This window comes from Pleurodeles waltl, chromosome 10 (assembly GCF_031143425.1).
Source record: "Pleurodeles waltl isolate 20211129_DDA chromosome 10, aPleWal1.hap1.20221129, whole genome shotgun sequence".
Lineage (NCBI taxonomy): Eukaryota > Metazoa > Chordata > Amphibia > Caudata > Salamandridae > Pleurodeles > Pleurodeles waltl.
In genome coordinates this window covers 235,526,664-235,550,493 of record NC_090449.1, presented here as the reverse complement: position 1 = coordinate 235,550,493, position 23,830 = coordinate 235,526,664, and positions in this window count along the sequence as shown.

Below are 23,830 nucleotides of genomic sequence, written 5' to 3'. Positions count from 1 at the left end.
AAGTGCAAGGAAATGCTCACTTTCTAAAAGTGGCATTTCTAGAATAGTAATATTAAATCCAACTTCACCAGTCAGCAGGATTATGTATTATCATTTTGGCCATACTAAATATGACCTTCCTACTCCTTTCAGATCAGCAGCTACCACTTCAACAATGTATGAGGGCATCTCCAATGTTAGCCTATGAAGAGAGCAGGCCTCACAGTAGTGTAAAAATGAATTTAGGAGTTTTACACTACCAGGACATGTAAACTACACAGGTACATGTCCTGCCTTTTACCCACACCGCACCCTGCTCTAGGGGTTACCTAGGGCACACATTAGAGGTGACTTATGTGTAGAGAAAGGGGAGTTTTAGGCCTGGCAAGTACTTTTAAATGCCAAGTCGAGGTGTCAGTGAAACTGCACACACAGGCCTTGCAATTGCAGGTCTGAGACCAGGTTAAGGGGCTACTTAAGTGGGTGGCACAACCAGTGCTGCAGGTCCACTAGTAGCATTTAATCCACAGGCCCTAGGCATATACAGTGCACATTACTAGGGACTTATAGGTAAATTAAATAGTCCAATTGGGTATGATCCAATGTTACCATGTTTAAAGGGAGAGAGCATATGCACTTTAGCCCTGGTTAGCAGAGGTAAAGTGCACAGAGTCTAGAAACCAGCAAAAATGAGGTCAGAAAAAGAGAAGGAGGAAGGCAAAAAGTCTGGGAATAACCCTGCAGAAGGGCCATTTCCAACACCTATAATTGGCATGGTATAGTCTCTTTATATTCTTGTGTTGTTATTTTTCATGTTTGCAAGGATTTTAATAAATCGTGCAGTGAGAATAAACTTTAAAACTTTGAAACTAACCATTTACAGAAAAACAACAAAGCTGTTGATGAAATGTTCGCCACATTTCCCGCTGGATATCAAAAATGAAGTGCAGCAAAATAAATACTTGGGGTTCATGTCAGTGGAGATGGAATCCTCACAGAAAGGAGGGGCCATGATATTGTTCAGGCAATAGAGGATGACTACTAATATTAACGAGTTAATGAAAAAAAACTAATATGAGATCAACAATGACTGAATATCTGGAGAAACACCAAGGGACAATTTTGTGAAATTCTTTGAGTGTCATATAAACCTGACTTAACAGATGCACAAATAGAGTGACGACCTCCAGCCCTGACCCTTTAACCTATAAATCACTGCTTTCAGGTGTGTTAATTTACATAGTTCAATGAAAGCAAAGCAAGACAGTAACACTCAGAGTGTATTAAGGGTTCACATGAAAGTTCAGGACTGGAATGTGACCCTTAAAATCTGGAAGACAGTGGACACGCTATTGACTAATAAAGGACACAGCACTAGGAAAACTAGAGAAAAGAAAATACCACTAAGACTAGAGACAAATATTAAACTAAAAACAAATGTTGTATCGAAGATATTTCCTAAAGGGAAAATTAACTACTCTTGTCTTCTATTGTTAAGACTTGTGAAATCTCACTCTAATCGTTATTGAACTTAGGGGCATATTTACAAGCCTCATGCACCGCTGGTGCATCACTTTTTGTGATGCACCGGCAGCACTTAGGCCCAAAAACTAAATCAGGACAAAGAATGAGACAGCTGCAGCTCCTCAGCTATGGCAGAGGAGAGTTGCAACTCTGCAAGTAGAGGCAGCTGCAAAAATTTAACAACGAAAGGATAATAAACTATGCTTGTTATCCTTTCTTTGTTAAAGGGGTGGGGCCATGTGGGATGACTGTGATGAGGGGAGTGCACTGTGCACTTCCCTCAGTGCGCATGTGTGTTTGGCCGACCATATCGGGCGGGCCAAACATACATGTGCACTATGCTCTCTCCAGCTTAGCACTGTGTTGTAGGGAGCAGGCACATGCTCCCAGTCTGCCTGGGAGTGCCCTGGCTGGATGCCAGCCAATCCTAACGCTGCTCTGAGCTGCATCAGGATTGGCTGCAAAGCAGGATGGGTGCCTCTGCTTGCTTAGGAGACAGAGGTGCGGCGGCGCGGTGCACAGGTAAGTTTTTTTCATTTTATTTTGGAATTTAGTGCCCCCCCACACGCCGCCCCATCCCTTAAACTCATAGCGAGCCATGACTCAAATTAGAAAGGGCAAAAAGACTTCTAGCAGAACAGTTAAAGAAGACAGGACCAGGAACAGTAGCCTTGGAGATTCTGAGTGGGTAGTTAATGAATCCTCCAAAAGTAATACAGAAGTATTTACAACTTTATTCAATAACTTATATTATTCAGGCGCAATTGGCAATACCTAAAGGCAGGGTAAATCATGCATACTCTGACAGACTTTCGAGATAATATGAAGAAGGAAGACAACTGGAAAGTGCAGTTTCACAGCAGAAATTAAAAAGACTTGCAGAGACAAGATCATGGGGCAATCACCATAGTTTAAGTTTTATGTGCACTTGAACTTTACGTGTCCTATACCATTTTATAAAAGTGCACTGTATTTCATATAATTTAATGTGCAATTATTTTTCTTTCGAAGAAGCTGTACCCTTCTGCTACAATGTGTCTTGCAGGAAAAAGCTGTCCATCGAAAACCATGAGCCAAGACTAAGGCAGTCATTCTGACCGCGGCGGGCGGCAGTAGCCGCCCGCCATGCGGTCACCGCCATTTGGCCGCTCTGCAGTCAAAAGACCGCGGAGGCCATTCTGGCTTTCCCGCTGGGCCGGCGGGCGCCCGCCAAAGGAGCGCCCGCCGGCCCAGCGGGAAAGGCCCTGCAACATAGAAGCCGGCTCCGAATGGAGCCGGCGGTGTTGCAGGGGTGCGACGGATGCAGTTTCACCCGTTGCGATTTTCACTGTCTGCTATGCAGACAGTGAAAATCATGCTGGGGCCCCGTTAGGGGGCCCCTGCACTGCCCATGCCAGTGGCATGGGCAGTGCAGGGGCCCCCAGGGGCCCCACGACACCCGTTCCCGCCATCCTGTTCCTGGCGGTAAAAACCACCAGAAACAGGGTGGCGGAAAGGGGGTCGGAATCTCCATGGCGGCGCTGCTTGCAGCGCCGCCATGGAGATTCAGCCCAGACAGGGGAAATCCGGCGGGAAACCGCCGGATCCCCTTTTCTGACCGCGGCTTTACCGCCGCGGTCAGAATGGGCAGGGAAGCACCGCAAGCCTGTTGGCGGTGCTTCCGTGGTCATCCACCCTGGCGGTCGATGACCGCCAGGGTTGGAATGACCCCCTAAATATGGTGCATGTTTTTTTTTTCAAATCGCAGATGGGGAACTCTGGGCTAATGTCAGTGCTTAATTTGTGATTGTTGTTTCCGGTGAGGAGCACCAGCACTTATTTTTGAGGGCCAGGGCTTATTCTTCCGGTTCAAGCATTTGCTGCGAGCAAAAGGCACCTATGGAAAAGTCGGAGGAAGGGAAAAAACGAAAAAGCGTCACAAAGGGAGAAAGTAGAAAGCTGCAAGAGTGAGCTGAAGGGGCAGGGAGTGGTTGTATATGGATTGAAAAAGAGACCCGAAATGGCTTCAGGATTGCACTGCCTCAGTATTCTGTGTTCGCACATTTAATTGCAGCAGCCGCAGGTTTAGGAGGAGGACTTTAGGCACCGGCACCTTTTTATTCACAAATTAAGCACTGGCTAATGTTGAGTGAAACTCGTGTTTATAGAAGTAATTTATGACACTATTAGCACTGTACAACTCCAACCTCAAATATCTGTAGTGTTGTCAGTGCCACGCTATAGAGGTACTAAAGGTTTTTGCCTTTTTTATAACAATTTTTAAGCAAAGGAGTAGCTAGTGCTATCCACACGAAGAAGAAAATGACAAATTTGTTTTACTGTTCCAGCCAGAGCATTGCTGCTTTGAATTGATTGACATACCTATTCAGTGGTTAATTTGTGAAACAAAGGGCTAGGTCCCTCGTCAGGAGTCCACTACAGCTTGCACCACCCATTTTCCCTTCCTGCGCTGCCAATGACAGCACCAGAGCAACTACTAACCATTACATTCCTTCAAGTGTGATATTTCAGACTCTTCAAGGGCACTCAACGCTATAGCAATGGCTTAGGATGTAGATATTAGTCATGCTTAATGTATAGTGCATTAATAAACAAGTTTTGTTGCGCTCTTCTCTAAATTAGGCAAACAGCTCCACCATGTGGCAGATTGTGATGCATGCCAGGATTGACCATTTGATGCCGGTCACCGGAAACCACCTGCTCAAATTAATCACTGGAAACCATCCTAGCCAACATGGAATAATAAAAGCAGCCCGACATGTGTTTTGCTCATTAGAGAATTATAGCACCTATTCAATATATATTTGTGTGTGTATACAGCCTTATTAGCAATTGCTCTGTAAGCACTGTAAAAGGTGCATGCTTCATGGAACTATTTAGGAAGCATTTGCGATCCTGCTGCTTTCTCTAGCAATCACTTTGATTCCCACTATGTTTCATCTGATTAGTGGGTCCACAAAAAAACTAATTTAGAAGATGGAAGGGACGTGCTCAGTGCAGTAATGAAAATTTCTGTTCTGTAGCACAAGAAGGAATGTGATGAAGTGGCTGCAGCTTTAACAACTGTAGTCAATAGCCGAGTAAAGATATTAAGGATAATGAAAAAAGAAGCATTGGCAAGGTCAACAGGTTTGGGCTACTTTAAGCAATCCTTTTCAGTGGATTTAAAGAGCAACAAGGAAGATATTCATTGTTTTTCTAGTGTATGTGCAATTAATATAAGTGACCATCGGAACTTACCTTTGTCCTTGAGATTTGACTAAAATGCTTCAGACTTAGACAGAGAGAGAGGTCCTAGACAAAATAATATTTGATTGTGTTTTAGGGCTGCAGTGAACTTTATCATACAGTTTAAATCACTGTAAATGTAAAGCACACTGAGCAGACACACATGATGGACGATATCATTGTGAGGTGCAATCTTCTGTTTCCTACACTTTGGCACACATTACAACCCTGGTGGTAAATGCCGCTTACCGCCGTGCAGAAGACCGCCAACATACCGATGCGGCCGCGGAATTCCGCTACAGGTATTACGACCCACAGCTCGGAATCCGCCATAATACAGACACCCACACAAGTCCACCACACCAAAGGTCAGTGATAAACTGGCGATAACAAAACCTCCACCATCACGCCAACAGGAATCCTCCCACACTATCACGACCCAATAATCAACGCGGCGGTCTTTCAACCGCGGTAATACATTGACGGTACACACCACCGCGCTCAAAATACACACACATATACAAAACACAACCACATTGGACAATTCGAAATACACACACCTTATACACATACACACACCACACCCACACACCCAATCCAATATAAAGCACACACCCACATCACCCACAAACCCTTACAACCAGAAATTTGAAAGAAGGCCACAGAGAGACACTACCTAAAACAACACCAGCGTGCCGAACCTGAGCTGCCTCGGTGGCGTCTGCCGGGGGCTCGCAGGGAGTGAAACGACAGTTGGACGAAGACGGAGGCAAAGCAGCCGGGCAGACGCGACCGCGGCGCTTTTAATCTTTATTGGATATTAAATAAAGGAAACAGAAAACGCTCACCTCGGTGTCTCCTGAACTGAATATCACATCACATTTGTGGCGACGAGCTGGTTTCAAACTACGCGTTTAATGTGTGGAGATCAACATCTTATTCCTTTGTACTGTCTTTGTGGGAAGTGTCCTCCACAGCGACTTTATGAAGATAACAGGCGTATACTGGGCATTTCCTTCAGGAGGTTTGTGAATCTGCAAGTTATGCTGGGGATATAGAACGTATACTTAGTTGTGCTGGAAATGGCCATTTCAGGCGCCATCTTGGAAGTACTTCTTGCATGAATCTTTACTAAAATATATCTCCAGCAGTATTTTGTTGTTACGTTATTTACAGCACATTGACTTTGTACGTCACGCCTAGTCTTAAGTGATGCAGTCAGTCAATCCCCCACCACCGTTCTTGGAAACTCCTGGTGCTCCTCCTATTCCATGGAGACAGTGGTTTGATGGTTTTAAAACCTACCTGGGTGCCAAAGGAGCTTCTTGTTTTCGCCCAGAAAGAAAGAAATGTTTGCTTTTACATTCATAGGGATATGAAGGGAGAGAGATTTTCAAACACTTACCTGAGCTGCCGCAATTGGATGAAGAAGAACTGGATGAATATTTGATGGCTACCAAAAAGTTGTCCACAAGATTTGATGTTTTACCTAGTCAAGTAGTTTTGCGGCACAAATTCTTCAAGCGTCAGCAACTTCAAAGTGAGGATGTTGATGCATATGTCAGTGCTCTAAGACAACTGGCTTCCAAGTGTGAATTTTGGGATTTTCAAGACCAACTTATAAGGGACCAGTTCATTGGTCATTGTTCAAATAAACATATTCAGCAGAAATTACTCACCATGGGAAATCCAGCGTTGGACGAAACTAACTAAGTAGCAAAGAGTGTGGAGCTTGCCCAGATCTCGTTGATGGAACTTTCTTCTAGCTCTACTGTGAAGGATTCGGATGCTCTTCATGTCAGTGTTGTTGCAAAAAGGGGTGCGGCAAAAAATGCTGATATGAAGAAGAGTGACAATCCTTTTTTTAGATCTTCGAATATCTGTTTTAGATGTGGAAACTTGCCTCATTTCAAAGATGGCAAGTCCTGTCCTGCAAAGAACCTTACGTGTAGAAAATGTGGTAAAGTTGGTCACTTTGCTAGAGTCTGTCAATCCACTAGTAGTAAGCAAGCTAATGTCACGTGCATAGTGGAGGACGGGGAAGAAAATAGAGAAGAATCTTTTGTAAAAACCTTCCAAGACATGATTGTTGTGGTCACAGATAAAGTATTAGGGGTCAAGGAACATAACCAATGCATAGATTCCATGGTGGATATTTGGGTTGGGGATAAAATGCTTCGTTTATTGGTGGATTCTGGTGCTCGCATTACTATGATTTCATCAGATCTGTTCCATAATACTTGGGGTGACAGAAAGTTATTCCCTCCCGACAGGTCTCCGGTCTCGTATGAAGGCAGGAAAATTGAGTTAGAAGGTTACATAGAAGACAGTTTAGAGTTCAAGGGTCGGAAGATTTTTGGTAAAATCTATGTGGCATACAAGGGTTTGAACATTTTGGGGTGGTATCATCAGGGTCTGTTTGGCATGGTGCTGAAACCGGGAACTAAAGAGCAGGTTTTGGTGATGGAGAGTGCAGATGCCAAGACACCGTTTGAGGATGAGCTTCCTGGTATTTTTGCCCAGTGTTTGGGGAAGATTACAGGATTCAAACATAGAATAAAGGTTAAGGATAGGGCTATTCCTGTAAGAGATAAAGTCAGGTCAGTACCGTTTAGTTTGAGAGAAGATCTTAAATCTGAATTGAACAAGCTTCAACAGAATGGTGTAATTGAGCCAATTAGTCTAGTTTGTGGCTTTCTCCTTTGGTTGTTGCCCGTAAACGCAATGGAGACCTGCGTTTATGTGTGGATCTCAGGAGTCTCAATAAGGAAATATGGGTAGACTCGTATCCTTTACCAAAGATCAGTGATCTACTTGATGGGCTCAGGGGCTCAGTATGGTTTTCAAAGATTGATCTGGCGTCTGCATATCACCAGGTTGAACTGGATGAGGATTCGCGCCATTACACCGCTTTCAATTCACCATTTGGCACTTTCCAGTTTTGCAGGATGCCTTTCGGGTTGGCTTCTGCTGCATCAGTTTTCCAACGCATCATGCACAAAATTTGGGGGGAAATCCAAGGTATTTTAATTTTTCAGGATGATGTGTTGATTCACACAAGGGGTTTAGAAGATCACAATGAAAAAATTAGATCAGTATTTAAAAATTTTCAGTCCTTTGGGGTATGTGTAAAGAAGGAAAAATGTGAATTTTATTTAAAAAAAAAAAGAATTTTTGGGCCATTGTGTGTCTGGGGAAGGTATTACACCTCGTCCGGGGTTAGTAAAGGCGATTGTAGATTCCCCTAACCCTAAAGATAAAGAGGAGTTACGATCTTTTGTTGGCATGGGTGAATACTACTCAAAGTTCATTTCCAACTATGCTAGCAAAATGAAAGTTTTGTCCAACATGCTCAAAAGCAAAGTTCCGTTTGAATGGGACAGTGAATGCCAAACCATTTTCGAAAGGATGAAGCAAGAGTTGGTGGATGCCAGACCGCAGTGTCCTTATGACCCTAGCCAACTGTGTACCATTACAGTGGATGCTAGTAGGTATGGGTTGGGGGCTGTGTTATCGCAAGGTCTAGGAGAAGAGTAGAAGGTTATTAGTTATGCTTCTAGAGTCTTACGTGATCCTGAACTGAATTATTCAGTGATTGAAAAAGAGTTGCTAGCATGCTATTGGGCTAGTGAGAAATTTAGGAGTTATGTATGGAGCAGAAAATATGTAATTCAAACAGATCATAAACCGTTGGTTTACATTTTAAATGGTGATAAAATTAACTATACGACCCCTCGTATCGCACGCCTCACCACAAAATTGTTGCAGTATGACTTTCAGGTCAAGTATATTCCGGGGAAAGATAATTTCACAGCAGATTTTCTATCTTGTTTACCCATAAGTGAAGGATGTAATCTTTATTTGGAGGATGATGTGGAAGATTGTTTTATAGCTGCAATTGATGCTGATGAATCCAAGGTGTGCAGGAGACTATGTGGAGGGAGGCTGAAAGCAGTGATTAGGTATTGTCCGTTGTTAAGCAGCATATAATCAATGGCTGGCCTAAAGAAAGAAATGTGAATCCTGAAGTTCAGCCTTATGTCAAGGTGGGTGATGAGTTGTCAATTGAAAATGGTATCATTTTGAGGAATGATAAATGTGTTCCCCCGTGTGAGATTCGTACAAGATTGGTGGACCATGCTCATGAGGGTCATCTTGGTGCCACAATGACTAAGAGACGTATAAGAGCACACTATTGGTGGCCTTCTATGGACAAGGATGTAGAAAGAGTGGTTGGTAGGTGTGTGGTGTGTAATGGTGCAGAAAACGGGTTGAAGATTGCAAAACCTCCATTACAACCCATATCGTTACCGGACAAGGCTTGGGTCAAAGTTGGGGTCAATATGGTTGGACCTTTCAATTTTCTCCCCAGCCAGATGCGTTATACTTTTGTTTTAATGGATTATTTCAGTAAGTGGCCAGAAGTGCATTTTTTTGCAAAGCCTACGGCTGGTAGTGCTATTCAGTTTCTCAAAGAGATTTTTTGGAGGGAAGGTTTTCCGAAAACCTTGATTTCGGATAATGGGGTGCAGTTTCTGGGTTATGACATGGAAATGTTTCTGAGAGAATCTGGTGTGAAACATTTGAAAAGTTCTCTATACCATCCTCAAACGAATGGTTTAGTAGAGAGAATGAAAAGGGTGGTTGTGGAGTGTATCAAATGGGCTAAAGCGAGTAAGCTGGATGTGGAAGAAGCAGTTAATTCGATGTTGTGGTTCTATCGCACCACTCCACATTCTGTGACAAAAATTTCTCCTTTTGAACTACTTAAAGGAAGACGTAGCACCTCAAGACTGTTTCCAGCGTGGTTAGCTAGAGCAGTCTCTGATAAGATTCCTGATTCTGTGAACAAGGACGGGGTGTGGGGTGAAGTAAAAAAAAATCAAGAAAAGGTCAAAGCTAGGTATGACCTGCAGAATTCTACAAAAAAACTCTCTTTCCAACCTGGAGATCTGGTGCGGGTCAAGTTACAGACATTTGTGAGGAAAGGAGAAGCCTGCTATGGTTCTCCTGTGAGGGTGAAGAAAGTATGTGGTAATGCCATCATGGTTGAGGGGGGTCAATGGTGGAATATAGGGAAGGTTGTTAAGGTTAAGGATGTCGGTCACCGTGGAGAGGAAGGATGTGACTCCTCTGGGTCAGAGGGCATTCATCGGGAACGCAGGGTGTTAGACAATCATTTGTTAGAACCTGACACCTTGAGGAGGTCTGTCCGTGAGAAACGGGTACCGATCAAACTCAGGGAATATCATAGTATTTAGCAAGAATGTGTTAATTTTTTTTTTTATTTCATGGACGCACTGTTGTAATTGTTAAATATTACGTAAAGCATAGGTTATCCAATGCTCTTATGTTTTTGTTCTTATTGTTGTAAGTTGTCTTTGGTTAAAAAAAAAAAAGAGAGAGATAATGGGGGTCATTCTGACCCTGGCGGTCATGGACCGCCAGGGCCAACGACCGCGGGAGCACCGCCAACAGGCTGGCGGTGCTCCCATGGGCATTCTGACCGCGGCGGTACAGCCGCGGTCAGAAACGGAAAACCGGCGGTGTCCCGCCGGTTTCCCGCTGCCCTGGGGATTCCGACCGCCAGCCTGGCTGGCTGGCGGCAACGGGTGTCGTGGGGCCCCTGGGGGCCCCTGCAGTGCCCATGCCACTGGCATGGGCACTGCAGGGGCCCCCTAACAGGGCCCCACCAAGATTTTCAGTGTCTGCCAAGCAGACACTGAAAATCGCGACGGGTGCAACTGCACCCGTCGCACCCCTTTCACTCCGCCGGCTCCATTCGGAGCCGGCATCCTCATGGAAGAGGGTTTCCCGCTGGGCTGGCGGGCGGCCTTCTGGCGGTCGCCCGCCAGCCCAGCGGGAAACTCAGAATAACCGCTGCGGTCTTTTGACCGCGCAGCGGTATTCTGGCGGTTCCCGCTTGGCGGGCGGCTCCCGCCGCCCGTCAAGCTCAGAATGACCCCCAATATGTTGTGCTCAGGTTCGGCGCGCGCTGCTGCGTGCCGAACCCGAGCTGCCTCGGTGGCGTTTGCGGGGGGCTCGCGGGGAGTGAAACGACGGTTGGACGAAGACGGAGGCAAAGCAGCCAGGCAGACGCGACTGCGGCGGTTTTAATCTTTATTGGATATTAAATAAAGGAAACAGAAAGCGCTCACCTCGGTGTCTCCTGAACTGAATATAACACACTTACACAACATCCACGCACCTCAAACAACACACACCAACACATCCCCTCACACATCACAACACACATCACCTCACACATCACCCACACCACATCATGGCACCTCAACGACATCCCAGGTTCTCTGAGGAGGAGCTCAGGGTCATGGTGGAGGAAATCGTCCGGGTAGAGCCACAGCTATCCGGATCACAGGTGCAGCAGACTTCCATTGCAAGGAAGATGGAGCTATGGCACAGAATTGTCGACAGGGTCAACGCAGTGGGACAGCATCCAAGAACACAGGATGATATCAGGAAGAGGTGGAACGACCTACGGGGAAAGGTGAGTTTTGTGGTCTCCAGACACCAGATTGCTATACAGAGGACTGGCGGTGGACCCCCACCTCCTCCCCCACAACTAACAACATGGGAGGAGCAAGTCTTGGCAATACTGCATCCTGAGGGCTTCGCAGGAGTAGCAGGAGTACTGGACTCTGGTAAGGCAAATCTTTATTACTATATCCCCCACCCCACCTGCATGCCATCACATACCCACACCCTCACCCTCACCCCCATCACTCCAACACCTCACATATGCCCCACTATCACAACCCAGCCACCCCAATACCAAGCCCTGCATGCAACACAAAGCATGGACACCCATCACCAAAGCATGTCCACTACAGATACCCACACAAACCCCAAACCAACTATCACACAAGGACCAAGCCAAGAATGCAAGCACTGGAGTACAGGGTCACTCACCGATTGCACACGATGGCACACCCAGATGCAATAATCATGCCTTTACACCCCTACAGGACGCCTACCCAACATCACCGGACAAGAGGTGCCAGACATATCCAGTACCCCCACAGAAGAGACCCACGGTGATGACAGCAGCTCTGCACACCTGGATCAAGATGACCAGCCCGGCCCATCAGGGACCTCGGTACAGACGGTTCCCCCGACACTGGCACAAGCCACCACAGAGCCTCCCCCGCAGGACCCACCAGCAAAGCACCTACCCAGTGGGCCCATCCCTCTGTCCCCAGGACACGCCAATCAGCAGTGTGTCCACCACTACAGGGAACCCCAGGCAACCCCACTAACACAGGACCAACAGGGATCTGGGGGCAGTGGCAGTGGGCACACGGTTCAGGGGACAGAAGCACAGGATAATAGGGACACTGGGAGGACTGCTGTGCGACAGGGGGAGGACAGGCCCAGGGAACCCACTCTCCATGTGGCACTCTCCAACATCAAGGGAGCTTACCATCATTCCCAGGAGACAATGGCAACGGTACTGGCCAAGTTTCAGGAGACCCAGTGGCTGCAGGAGGAACACTACCTTGGGATCAGGGAGGACTTGAAGTCCATTAACAACACCCTGGTCACCATTGCAGGGGTGCTGCAAGACCTTGTCAACACCAGGAGGGACACAGTGGCACAACAAGGGGCCCCTGGACGATGAACAGCCCTCCACCTCCGCCGGCGCTAGTGAACAAGAGGCACCGCCACAGGAACACAACACCAGCACCCCACCCCACCCCCTGCAGATGGAGAACCACCCCGCAAACGGTCCCTGAGATCCAGGAACAAGACAGAGAACATTGCAAAGACCCCCGCCCAGAAATGAGACTCCCCTGAATGTCACCCTTCTGTCCCACTTAGTCACCCTGTCCATCCTTCAACTGCCATTGCTCCACTTCCTATGCCCCTTTGGACAATGCACCTGTGAAACAAATAGACTGGACTCTGCCATGGACATTCCTCCACCATCCCCCCAGCCCATTTTACAACCCCCTCCACTTATTTGCACTGAAATAAACACACTTCAATCACAAAACAATTTGCAGTCAGTCTGTGCTTTTACAAACGTGTAATTGCAATAACCATGGAATATAGCAATGCCAATTTATTTATGCACATAGCGATGTAACACAGATGTAGGCCTGGAGGAAATATATCAGAGGGCACAAAGTGGGACCCACATCTGTGAAATGGAAAGGCAAAGTAACAAGTCAGGGTCCATACACTGAGTGAAAATGACAGACTTATGCTAGCTCCACAAATTGTATGAGATGTGGGAGGCAGTGACATCTTCTTACCTGTGTCTCACTGGAAGTATTGCATGATTATGTTGTTTCGGTTGTCGATATCCTCTTCTTCTGCCTCCTCTTCTTCACTGTCCACAGGCTCCACAGCTGCCACAAGACCACCACCTGGCCCATCCTCCTGCAGAAAAGGCAACTGCCGTCGCAAAGCCAGGGTGTGCAGCATACAGCAGGCCACGATTATCTGGTACACCTTCTTTAGTGAGTAGTAGAGGAAACACCTGTCATATGGATGCACCGAAATCTGGCCTTCAGGAGGCCGAAGGTTCGTTTGATCACCCTCCTAGTTTGCCCATGTGCCTCATTGTAGCGTTCCTCTGCCCTTGTCCTGGGATTCCTCACTGGGTCAGTAGCCATGAAAGGTTGGGGTAACCAGAGTCACCTGCAAATATCGAGGGACAACTGTGACACACACTAACCCTTACGGACAACCCCATACCCAGACACCTATTCACAATGTATTGGGTCCTTGGCCTCACCTATTAGCCACACACAGTGCCTCTGGAGTTGCCCCATCACATAAGGGATGCTGCTATTCCTCAAAATGTAATTGTCATGCGCTGAGCCAGGAAACCTGGCATTCACATGGGAGATGTACTTGTTTGCCAAACACACCATCTGCACATAGAATAGTAGCTCTTCCAGTTTCTGTACAACTGTTCACTCCTGCAGGGGGGTACCAATGCCACATGTGTCCCATCAATGGCACCAATGATGTTGGGTATATGCCCCAGGGCATAGAAGTCACCTTTCACTGTAGGCACATCCTCCACCTGAGGGAACACAATGTAGCTGCGCATGTGTTTCAGCAGGGCAGACAACACTCTGGACAACACATTAGAGAACATTGGCTGGACATCCCTGATGCAATGGCCACTGTTGTTTGAAAGGAACCACTTGCCAGGAAATGGAGTACTGACAGGACCTGCACTAGAGGGGGTATCCCTGTGGGATGGCGGATAGCTGACATCAGGTCTGGCTCCGACTGGACACACAGTTCCTGGATTGTTGCACAATCAAGTCTGTATGTGACTATTATGTGTCTCTCTTCCATTGTCGACAGGTCCACCAGCGGTCTGTACACCAGAGGATGCCGCCATCTCATCACCTGCCCCAGCAGATGTGCCCTATGGAGGAGAACAGCGAGCAGAAAGTCAGCCAACAGTGAGGTATCACAAAATGTCATTTGCACAAATGTATTAATCTGCAATGTGCCTGTAACTGTGTGTATTCCAGTTAATATTAATGCCATGTGGCCCCCTGAAACGGCGGCTGCCTGACCTGTAAGGTGGGACAAGGAGAAATGAGGTAACTGCGCTGGCGTTGTACACCGTCGCAGTGGGCGGTCGAAGACTGCTTCGCAATTCTGCATTGGTTAACATTGGGCCCCATGGGTCCGCGGAGCCAATGACGATGTACGCCGGCGGTGACGGTACGCACCGCTGCATACATGACTGCCGTTTTCTGTCTGTTCACTCACTTGATACCTGACCTTCAACAGGAGAGGACCTACACTGCAAGTGCTGCTGTGACCTCAGTCTGGAAGCGACAATGGCTCATGTATCTGGGGAAAAGGCCCCTGCCTTCACTTCCGAGGAGTTGGATACACTAGTGGATGGGGTCCACGCCCAGTACACGCAACTGTACGGTCCTCCAGACAAACAGGTGAGTACACTGTGAGCATGCTGCATGGGCAATGCCGGTTTTGAGTGGTATGGATGGAAGATACATGGGGGGGCTGAGACCTGCATGTGCAGATGGTGAGTGTATGTGCGTCAAGCAAGGGTGGGAACGGGGGGCAATGAGTATGATGGTCCGGACGGGTAAGTAATTTCCTTTCCCCATGTACCATTCCTCCAGGTCAACGCCCACCAAAAGAAGGGTATTTAGGGCCATATTTATACTTTTTGACGCAAAACTGCGCTAACGCAGTTTTGCGTCAAAATAATTAGCGCCGGCTAACGCCATTCTGAAGCGCCATGCGGGCGCCGTATTTAATCAATGACGTTAGCCGGCGTTAGCCGCCGGCGCTGCCTGGTGTGCGTGGAAAAAAACGACATACACCAGGCAGCGCCGGCGTAGGGGGAAATGGGGCTTGGGCGTCAAAAAATGGGGCAAGTCAGGTTGAGGCAAATTTTTCGCCTCAACCCGATTTGCGCCATTTTTTTCGACTCCCAACCCCCATAGAAATGACTCCTGTCTTAGCAAAGACAGGAGTCATGCCCCCTTGCCCAATGGCCACGCCCAGGGGACTTATGTCCCCTGGGCATGGTCATTGGGCATAGTGGCATGTAGGGGGGCACAAATCAGGCCCCCCTATGCCACATAAAAAAAAATATATATATACTTACCTGAACCTACCTTAATGTCCCTGGGATGGGTCCCTCCAGCCTTGGGTGTCCTCCTGGGGTGGGCAAGGGTGACAGGGGGTGTCCCTGTGGGCATGGGAGGGCACCTCTGGGCTCCTTCAGAGCCCACAGTTCCCTTAACGCCTGCCTTTTGCAGGCGCTAAAAAACGGCGCAAAAGCGGCCGTACGTAATTTTTTTTGACCCGCCCACTCCCGGGCGTGAATTTTGCCCGGGAGTGTAAATACGGCGCACATGCCTCGGAGTCAATTTTTTAGACGTGAACGCCTACCTTGCATATCATTAACACAAAGTAGGTGTCCACGCAAAAAAATGACGCAAACTCCATGGACTTTGGCGCTAGACGCGTCTAACGCCAAAGTATAAATATGAAGTTAGTTTTGCGTCGGAATTGCGTAAAAAAAAACGACGCAATTCCGGCGCAAACAGAGTATAAATATGCCCCTTAGCGTGCCATCGCCATGGACGTCCGGACCCTGGGGGTCCACCACAGACGGAGCACCCACTGCTGAAAAAGATGGGAGGACCTGCACCGCTGGAGCAAGAAGACAGCAGAGGCCCAGCTGGGGATGGCCTCCCAACGTGGGAGGGGCGCCCGTCGCACCATGACCCCCCTGGTGTTCCGGATCCTGGTGGTGGAGTTGGATGGGCGCTTGAGGGCATCACAGCAGCCACAAGGGGGTGGGTACACTCTCATTCAGCTGACTTTCCACTCATTACGAGGTGTCTGGGTGGTGGAGGTGGGAAGAGGGTTCCCCTAGGCCAGGGCGATCTTGGTAGGCAAGGTCCCTTGTGAGGCAGGCTATGTGGCCCCCTAACTCCACTAGTGGTTAGAGCCATCTACACCTAGTCAGGCTCCTGTGACTTCCAGGTATGCAGCAATTGGACTTAGGCCTCCTACCCCATGGGCATGTGATTAATCTAGGAACTACAAGTGCATGGCGTAGTGCAGAGGGCTGCTCACTGTCTGTTGTGTCCGCCAATGGTAGTGGTGTTGCATGCACTGAACATGTCTTTCTTCTGTCTTCCCCCCCCTTTTTGTGGTCTCCCTGTTCTTGTGTGTAATAGCATCATCAGGCGGCGGAGCAGTGGCACCGGAGCAGGAGGGAGCTGCATCCCACTTGGCCCTGGAGGGGGAAGTAACAGAGTCTGAAGCCATCAGTGGGATGGAGGGCAACGGGATCTCCATGGCGGGGACAGGAGCAGAGACCAGCGACAGCGACAGCGACTCCTCCTCTGATGGGAGCTCACTTGCAGTGGCTGGCCCCTCTGTGCCCACCGCATCAACAGGTACAGCCGCCACCCCCCTACCAGCACCGCCCTCCCAGCAGCCCCTTAGCATGTGTCCCGTGCCCCCTCACCCAGGAGGGTGGGCATCTCCTTCGCCCCAGGCACCTCAGGCCCTGCCCCAGTCAGCCCGCTGCCCTCAGTGAGGAGGCTATTGACCTCTTGAGATCCCTCACTGTTGGGCAGTTTACCATTCTGAATGCAATCCAGGGTGTTGAGAGGCATTTGCAACAAACAAATGCATACCTGGAGGGCATTCATTCTGGCCAGGCAGCCCAACAGAGAGCATTTCAGGCTCTGGCCTCAGCACTGATGGCAGCCATTGTCCCTGTTCCAGCTTTCCCCCTCCAACCTCCTCCAGCCAGACCCAATCCCCTGTACCTCAGCCTATCCCAAGCACACCATCAGACAAGCATGCACACACATCAACACACAAGAGTGGCTCAGGCAAACATAAGCACCACACATCCCACAGGCACTCACCCAAGCATCATACCCATACTCACATACCAACATCCACTTCCTCCACTGTGTCCCCCTCCTCCACATCTCCCTCATACCTCCCAGTCTCGTCTCCACTCACACCTGCATGCACTACATCCTCAGCCACTACCTCCATCACCAGCACGCCCTTCACCACACACTGCTCACGTGCACTCACCACCCCCACTAACATTCACTCATCCCCAGTGTCCTCTCCCAGTGTGTCAGTGAGCCCTCCTCCCAAAGTACACAAACGCAGGCACACACCCACCCAACAGCCATCCACCTCACAACAGCCTCCAGCCCATGCACCTTCACCCAAATTCAGCAGACGTACACCTCCTACAACCACTACCTCTTCCTCCACTCCCAAACCCCCTCCCTCTACCCGTCCCAGTGTGTCTAAAAAACATTTCCTGTCAAACCTTGACCTCTTCCCTTCACCCCCCACCCCGGTCCTTCACCTAGGGCCAGGCTTTCCAGGTCCCAGCCCAGCACCTCAGCTACCACATCCCCAGGCACAGTGGTGCCAGCAACTGCGGGATCATGGAGTGAGTCAACCATCAGGGCTGCCAGTGTGCCACGGAGCGAGGGCAAGGACATTCCGCCACCTGCCAAGGTTAAAAAGGTGCCCACATCCCGGCGGGAGAAGCCGAAAACACCTGCCACCAAGGGGTCAGCGATAACGAAAGGGGATAGTGGCAAGACAACTGCGCCACCATCAAAGGTGGGGAAGGGCCAAAAACTGAAGGGCAGGTCAGGAGAGGACATGGTGGCACTGACTGAGGGACCAGTGTTACACCTTCTGTCCACGTCCACGGCAACCTGTACGGCGGCGAACACCGCCACCTCCACCGCCACCTACACTGCCACCTGCACCGCCTCCGGCACGTCTACAGCTGCTGCGACAGTCCCCAGCCTCTTCCCCGGGGGGCAGCCTTCCAAGGATGCAGGAGACATCCAGCTTTCTCCCTCAGCAGGTGCTGACACATGCCCCGCCGCCACATACCCCGCAGCCAGCACGCCACGACGGACCCCGCCGCCAGCACGCCACGACGGACCCCTCAGCCAGCACTGCCACGACTGACACCGCCACAATCACCGTCACGACTAACACCGCCGCAAGCACCGCCAGCAGCCCTGCGACTTCCTTGGACAGTGGTACCACCACAGACATGCCTACCATACCCAGTGGTCAGTCGTCCGAGGCTGGTGGTGAGTTCCAGGACCCTGGGCAGCTTCCATGAAGCATTACTGTCATCACAGTTATCGCCTGCAGGTGGAATGCGAAGCCAAAGCAGTGTGGGGAATGTCACTGCCTCCATGGGGTATCATGCTACCTGTACCAATCTCGTGCCACACACACCCAGGTGAGGGAATTGTACCGGCCACACTGCATGTGGAGCACTCTGGGCACCAGGCCCCGTCCAGAACCAGTGGAGAAAGGCATCCACTACCTCATTCCTTGGCAGGATGAAGCACTCTGGGCACCAAGCCCCCTCCAGAACCAGTGGAGAAAGGCACCCACTACCTCAGTCCTTGGCAGGATGAAGAACTCTGGGCACCAAGCCCCCTCCAGAACCAGTAGAGTATCATATCCACTACCTCAGTCCTTGGCAGAACCAGTAGAGTATCATATCCACTACCTCAGCCCTTGGCAGGATGAGGCACTCTGGGCACCAGGCCCCATCCAGAACCAGTGGAGACTGTTATCCACTTGAGAGACTGTGGCTTTGCACTCCCCAGGATAAAGCAGTGGGCAAACCACCCACTGGAGAGACTTGAGAGACTGTGGCTTTGCACTCCTCAGGATAAAGAGGTGGGCAAGCCACCCACTAGAGAGACTTGAGAGACTGTGGCTTTGCACTCCCCAGGATAAAGCAGTGGGCAAACCACCCACTGGAGAGACTTGACAGACTGTGGCTTTGCACTCCCCAGGATATAGCAGTGGACAAACCACCCACTGGAGAGACTTGAGAGACTGTGGCTTTCCACTCCCCAGGATACATCAATGGGCATGGAGCCCCCTCATGCAGCAGTGGCGTTGTGCGTTCATCTGGCTGAGGTGCCCCCCTCCCCTTGAGTTGCCTGTTTCATTTTGATCTGATGCCCCTGCAGTGTTCTCTCCGTTTCCAGTCAGGTATCATGCGTGGGCTTCGCCCATGCATTTTGGGCCCAGTGGTCCACGGACAATGATTGGTGCACTATCCGGACTTGTGTAGTTGGTGTACATAATTGCGTTTACTGGATTTTGAACTTTGATAATGAGATTTCACATGATTACATTCGTTCAAATCAATTCCTTGCGTTCTTCCAGGGGGTGGGGGGGGCGTATGTGTACTGTTGCTGCATGTATTTGTGTGTATGGTGTTGTGGGCGTTAGTGGGGGTGTTGCGTGTTGTGTGTGTCACTCTCTTTTCCCTCCCCCCTCCCCTGTGTTGTAGGTGCAGTACTGAGCGTGGTCGTCGCCGCCGTCATTGGTGCTCCTGATAGAAGAGAAGGAAGACCAGCATCGGCATTATCTGCAATACTGGCTCTATGGCGTCCTAGTTCCTTGTGGGGTGTGGAGAGGTGATTGTTTTCCCTTCTGTGTACGGTCTCCGCCGTGTTTTTGTTTGCGCTGGTTCCACCCCGGAAAAGGTGGCAGATAGGCGTCTTGTGATAGGGTGGGCGGTACATTGTCTTCCGCCTGGCTGTTGGCAGTGTCCGCCATGCTGTTTGTTTGTACCGCCGTTAAAGTGGCTGTCTATGTTGGTGGTTTCCGCCACGGTCATAATCCCATTTTATTTCCACCAGCCTGTTTGCGGTATTACTGCCGCTTTAACACTGACCGCCAGGGTTGTAATGAGGGCCTTTATGCTTTGTAGTCAACACTGTGGCAGCAGAGGAGCAGCCCATAGAAATTGGTGTTTTGCAGCCAACCATGATTTATTCTCTTTGGATCTCATTGAACAGCAGCCGGGGGTAACCTATAACAATGGGCATAATGCAATATGCAATTACTTATGGTATATGCCCAGAGATGTCCAGAAAGCACCGTCAGAGGAGACATCCATAGCAATGTATTGCAACTGCATTTATTACATGGGACCACAGAGATGTAACAATGGGAATGCACATTATGCAACCAGCCATAGTCGCAATCTCAGGAGTTGATTCAGATTTATCACATGTACCCTATAGAAAAAGGCATTGTGCAACCAGATAAGCTACTTACTGTGATGAGCACATCCAGAATATTCAGGGACCAACCCATAGGAAAAGCATTATGTAGTCCGTCCACAGGAATGGACATTATGGGGGTCATTATGACCCTGGTGAAAGGCGGAGAAGCGGCAGTAAGACCGCCAACAGGCTGGCGGTCTTTTTTTTTTAATTATGACTATAGCGGTTACCGCCATGGTCATCCGCCGGTTCTCCGTCCCGCCTGCCTGGCTGGAGACCTGGGTCGCTAGCCCGGCAGCCGGCACTATACCGCCGGCGGTATTTGGACCCAGCTGACCGCCATGGAATTCATGCAGTTTGAAACCGCCATGACATCTATGGCGGTAAGCACTATCAGTGCCAGGGAATTCCTTCCCTGGCACTGATAGAGGTCTGCCTACCCCGACTCCATTCCCTACACCCGTCACCACCCCTGCCACCCACCAAAGGTGGCAGGGCCCCCCTCCCCACTCCGACCCCCAACAACACATCACTCACTCACACATGACACGCACGCAGGCACCACCAACACACATACACGCACACACACCGACATACATGCCACCATCCACACACACAGTCAGACACGCACACCCACATTCAAACAGACACGCACACATCCACACAGACATACCCACAGACATACACGCACTCATTCCCATACTCATGACATCCCGCAAGCATACAGGCACTCAGACATCCCCACTACATACACCCACGCACACCCCCATGCACGCACACAACAGCCCCCAACCCCCTTACCCTCACGGACGATCGACTTACCTGGTCCGACAATCCTCCGGGAGGGGACGGGAGCCATGGCGGCTGCTCCGCCGACACCACACCGTCAACAGAAAACCGCCAAGCCGAATCACAGGACGTGACTCGGTGGGCGGTGTTCTGTTGACGTGGCAGTGGAGGTGGAACAACCTCCACTTCCCCGCCGCCTGCCAGTATGGCTGTTGGCGGCTCTCCGTCCGAAAAAGGATGGAGAGCTGTCAACAGTCATAATAGGCCAAGCGGCAAACTGGCACCAATGCAGGTCTTCCGCACGGCGGTCCCTCGGCGGTCTTCACAAAAGACCGCTGAGGTCAAAATGGCCCCCTATGCATTAAGCCACAATGTTTGTTAGGGGACGCTTATGAAGGTGGACTGACATTTTTAAGGAATGCAGTACTAAAAGACTTTGAGGTGGCCATGCATCTTGTATGCAGATACCTGGACATTGCTTTGGTCTTTCACATGATCATATTTGCTACCAGCACACATAGGCCCTCATTATGACATTGGCGATAAATCCCACTTACCCCCACGCTGACTGCCGCCAACTTACCGCTGCGGATATCCGTTCACCATATTATGACACATATACACCAATCCGTCACTATTCAGCCACAGACACAATTCCACCACATCAATGGTCAGTGATAAAGTGGCGTTATCAAAACCCACACCGTTACGCCAACAAAACTAAGCTCATCACATTATGACCCACGAATCATCACGGCGGACATTCAACAGCTGTAAACCATTGGCGGTACACACATCGCTGCGCTCCAAATACACACACACAAACAAAACAACATGATATTGGTCAATTTAAATAACACACACCTGCCACCCATACACACACAACACCCACACCACTATAAAACACACACCCACATTACCCACAACTCTTTACGATTACAAACCATTGGCACGAGACAGACACCAAGACCACAGACAAAACCAGAGCCACACACTATACACACCTATACACCACCCACGCATCACACACCCCAACACATCGCCCTACACACCCTCACCTACACACCTCACACAACACCCATGGCACCAGAAAGACACCCCTGATTCACATAGGAGGAGCTAAGGGTAATGGTGGAGGAAATCATCAGGGTAGAGCCACAGCTATTTGGAGCACAAGTGTAGCAGATATCGATAGCTAGGAAGATGGAGCCTTGGCGGAGAATCATGGACAGGGTCAACGCTGTGGGACAGCACCCAAGAACTAGGGATGACATCAGGAAGAGGTGGAAGGACCTATCGGGGAAGGTATGTTCCATTGCAGAAAGACACCAACTCGCTGTAAAGAGGACTGGCGGTGGACCCCCACCTCCTCCCCCACAACTAACAGCATGGGAGGAGCAAGTCTTGCCAATCATGCATCCCGAGGGCCTGGCTGGAGTAAGAGGAGGACTGGACTCTGGTAAGTCAACTCTCTACTCCTATCACCCCCCTACCTGCATGCCATCACATACCCCCACCCTCACTCCCATCACTTCACCACTTCCCACAAACCCCACTGTCACATCTCACTCATCCCAATGCCAAGCCCTGCATGCCATACCAATGAATGGGCACCACTCACAGCCCAGCATGGATACCTATCACTAAAGCATGCACACTAGAGAGAATCAGCTTTCCCACCATATACCAACTTACACAAGTGAATGCTGCCCGGGCAAATACAACCAAAGATGGCAAGCCACGGATGCACAATATGTCAGACACAGAAACAGTAACACATAATTTACATCCCCACCGGTACCCCAACCAATGTCAGTGGAGAGGAGTTGCTAGCAATATCCAGTCCCCAACAGAAGAAGCCCACAGTGATGACAGCAACTCTGGTCTTCAGGATCTGGATGATCAACCTGGCCCATCAGGGACCTCTGGACAGCCGGTTACCCAAGCCCAGTCACACACCACCACAGAGCCTCCCCATCAGGAAACACCACCACAGCACCCACCCAGCGTACCCATACCTCTGTCCCCAGGACACGTCAATCAGCAGTGTGTCCACCTCTACAGGGACCCAAGGGCACAGCTCACTCCCAAGATAATCAGGGACCTGGGGTCAATGGCAGTGAACACACAGTCAGGGGACAGAGGCACAGGCCACCAGGGACACTGGGAGGACTGCTGTGTGCCGGGGGAGGACAGGGCCAGGAAACCGACAATCCAGGAGGCACTTGCAGAGATCATGGGAGCATATCAACATTCCCAGGACAAGATGGGACAGATCCTGGACAATGTGCAGGAGAACAGGTGGCTGCAGAAGGGACAGTACCAGGGGATCAGGGAGGACTTTACAGGTCATCAACAACACCCTGATCTACATAGCAGGGGTGCTGGCAGGCATGTCCAATATTATAGGGAGGCAGTCTCACACCAGTGGGCCCCTCCCACTAGCCAGATATCTGAACAACCTTCCACCTCCGCTGCAGCTAGTGGCCAAGAGGCCCCGCCACAGGACCAACAGGCCACCAGCACCCCTCCCCCTGCAGAAGGTGAACCACCCCGCAAACGTTCCCTGCGATCCAGACAGAAGCCAGAGACACTTGCCAAGACCCCACCAGGAAATTACACTCTCCTGATTGTCACACTTGTGTCTCACCATGTCACCCTGTCCACCTTGGACTGCCATTGCTCCCCTTTTTATGTCCCCCTTGGACTATGTACCTGTGCTACAA